The 3,637-nt window shown below is 41.2% G+C and overlaps 1 pseudogene; it reads left to right on the forward strand.

The window, feature by feature from the left end:
* The first annotated feature begins 2,755 nt into the window (after positions 1–2,755).
* On the forward strand, positions 2,756–2,849 carry LOC147515265 (small nucleolar RNA R71; annotated as a pseudogene).
* The last annotated feature ends 788 nt before the right edge of the window (positions 2,850–3,637 follow it).

A 3,637-nucleotide genomic window follows, 5' to 3' on the forward strand; every position in this document is an offset into this window, starting at 1 on the left:
CAAACACAAAAATTGAGTCGTTTATAGTCAGATACTCAAGACTTTATCTAAATATATGTATGAATATGCAGTTTATCATATATCAACGACCGAAATAGTTGTGGATCGTTCCATAAATAAATATCACAGAAAACATATCCAAACACAATCAAGCACCAAGATTTCCTACGACGCAGCCTAGTGGAATGAAAGCGAAGTCGGATAGACCTATAACATAACCGAGCATGCACCTTATGTTTCATCTTTGAACGAGAGGGTGTCCTAGTGAATAAGTGTGGAAAAGTGAATGGTTGTGGAAGATATGGTGGATTGGGATAAGTTTTAGAGGAAAAGCATGGAAAAAATGAGGATGTGGGTTTAGCACAAAACTCATTCATGGTGTAGTTAGGGACCGCCTCAAGTCCGAAAATGAAGGTGCCAAGTGGTTTATCCTTGGGAAGTATTTTTTACTAGGTGGATTTAAAAAATCATGAAGCGGGGAGAAACTAAAGGATCGAAGTGCAAACTCAAGGTTCCTTTGAAAAGGTGGAGGGTGGGGAATATTGGTGATGAAGGTGAATGATTCTCAGCTAGAGCTCTCAAGTCCATATCATCGAAATCTTGATATATGCAAGACATTCCTCAATAGGTGGGTCAAAAGGATCACTGGGATAGAGATTGAAAAATTCATCTTCCGTCATAGCATCAAGGGATGAATGGTTGTTGGCAAGGGGGGCTCGCTGAAGTGGTAAAGAAGCGGTGCAAAAAGAGTTGCGTGAATTCGCTTCGATTTTCAGATATACCGTGGGGAGTCATTGTTAAAGTCGGATTTCGAAGGAAAGGAATTTGTTAATCTGTTTCTCCGGAAACATGTTTTTGAAGTAATCTTGAGCTAAGCTCTCGATCATGCTAACCTCGCCATTTGTAGTTGAATCGGGATACTGTGTCCTCGTTTTGAAAACATTTACCTCAATAGAAAGATGGCCAAAGGACAAGGACATCGAACCATCGCGGCAGTTTATGAGCGCGTTGGCAGTAGGCAAGAAGGGACTCCCTAAAATGATAGGTACAGAGTCGTTAGTGACTTCTGTGTCGAGGATAACAAAGTCGGCTAGGTAGTAAAAATTTTAGACTTTAACCAGCACGTTTTCAACCACACCCTTAGGTTACTTAATAGACCGATCCGCTAATTGCAATGTCATTTTAATAGGTTGCATCTCCTCTAGACCTATTTGTTTATACAAATAAAACGGGAGTAAGTTAACACTAGCCCCCAGGTCTAGTAGCGCCGTCGTCGTGTGAGAATCTCCTAAGGTGCATTATGCGAGGATCGACCGGGGTCCTTGTACTTAACAATTCCATTATTTTTCGGATAAAGTTGGGAACTGCTCGGTTAGAAAGCGTCTTTAGGTATGTTGGTCTTACGCCTAGTAGTGCACAACTCCTTAAGAAACTTAGCGTGGTTAGGTAGCTTTTTTATAGCTTCGAGAAAAGGAAGGTTTATCGTTAGATTTTTGAAAACGTTCCTAATCTCCTCAAAGTTAGTATCCCCGGTTAGCATGGCTAATTTTCGAGGAACTGGTTTCGGGCTTCTATATTTAGCGTATGGCTCGACTTGATGTGTAACCTTGGCTTTCTGTTTCTTATGTTGTGGTTTAACTGGTACCTCTACAGTGGTAGGTTCTTCAGTTTCTATTTCGGTATCTAGTTCGATATCCGGTGTAAGGAGTACTGATGGGGTAACTATAGGCATAGTTACTTTGTTATCAACCACTCTTCCAAAACGGAGAGTGGTGATGGCATTTAGCTGACCTACGGATGTAGTTTCCGTACTAGTATTACCATCTATCTCAAAGGCTGTGTTTGCTGTTCTAGGGTTGGGTATCGCTTGACCTGGAAACACGCCTTTTGGTTGGGCTTTCTCTTGGGCTAACTATTGGTTTAAATTATTAACGGATTGTAGAATGTGTTGTTTAGATTGAGCCATGGTTTGGAAAAGTTGTTGGCTCACTTGTATGAAGGTGTCAAAACGATCCGGTTGTGTAGGTGTAGTAGTCACGGGTGGTGTGACTGGAACTATCTCGCGTTGATTATTTATGGGCGGATTATGATAGTTATTATTTACCGGAACGATACCTCTATTAGCATTATAATTATTATAACTACATTGACCTTGTGCTTGACTTTGTCGAGGTTGCACTTGGTTGTTATAATTATTATAATTACCCTGATCCTGTCCTTGTTGTGGTGGAGCTTGGTTATAACTGTGCGTTGGCCTAACATATTGATTATTGTACCGTAGGTGTGACTTGTTGGTTATTTCTCCAACCCGAAGTTGGGATTTTGTCTCCAAGGGGTTAGGTTCACTATTAATGGAACAAGAATGTTCATAGGCTATAGGGACGATGGGAGTCGGGATGCTCGGGACTCCAACGTAAAACTACATGGATTTGAATTTACATTCATGACGGGGATAGGATTTTGTTGTACGTGAAATGGCCTCTACCTTTTAGTGAGTGATTCGATTAGAGTTTTAAGCTCGAATCGTGTTTAATTTCAAACATACCGCGCCTTAACTGTATTTGATGAACTAGCGGAGCGGTGGATATCATCACTACCCCCCAGTTGTTATTTCGCTTTAGTTTGATCCTCTAAAAATTTATAAGCCTTCGAGGCTCTTTTGCTTAAGAAACTACCCCCATTCATTTTGTCTAGGACTTCTTTATGGTGGTGTAGAAGTCCTTTGAAAAAGGCACGAACTAACGTGTCTTTCGCTAAGTTATGATGTGGACACTATATAAGGAGATCGGTGAAACGATTCCAAGCCTCTGAAAATGATTCATGAGGATTTTGTCGAAAGAAATGAATCTTGGAAAGCATCTCATCCGTCTTTAGGGGTGGGTAAAAATGTTCCATAAACAACTAAACAAGTTTAGCCCATGAGTCCACAGAATTAGGCGTTTGGGCAGTTAACCAAGGCGCCGCCTTATCGGCTAAGGTGAAAGGGAATACCCTGAGTTTAATTTGTTCCGCACCAACCGTAGGATGGTGGAATGTTGTTAGGACTTGTTCAATCCTACTCATGTGCTGATAAGGTTTTTCATCGTCTAATCCATGAAAAACGGGTAACAAATTAAAATATTTTGGGGATTCGAAATCCCAATCGGGTCCGCTAGAACGATGCAAGATTTGGGGCTATTGCTCAAGGCTTTGTAGAAGTCGAGAGAGTCTCTTCTTCGGCGGGCATTGGGGCGGTGATGTGTGTGAAATAGTAGCTAGAGGTGTAGTGGGTGGTATACTAGATAGACTTGTTTGTTGACGTTGTTGTGTAATTACGCTCGTGTTTTGTTCGGCCAGACCTTAATCTCATACAAGGCTAAAACCAAACTTAGCTAAACACATCAACACTCCAAACAATTCTGATATACTAGTATAAACCTCTAACAGGAGTTGCGAGGTGTGGAAGAAAGGAATACCTGATTGCGTCCTTGCTTCGCTTATGAATAACGTCTTGTTTACGCGTGTTCAGTGTGTATAACAAGTTAGAACACTGAAAAATATGAAAAATCAAAGTTCGAATCAAAACTGTCGAAATCCGGAAAAATTTGCTATGGGCTGGTCGCAAGACGACGATAGGCCAGCGCCCCATCCGTAACTT

The sequence above is a fragment of the Coptis chinensis genome, chromosome 2 (assembly GCF_015680905.1).
Source record: "Coptis chinensis isolate HL-2020 chromosome 2, ASM1568090v1, whole genome shotgun sequence".
NCBI lineage: Eukaryota > Viridiplantae > Streptophyta > Magnoliopsida > Ranunculales > Ranunculaceae > Coptis > Coptis chinensis.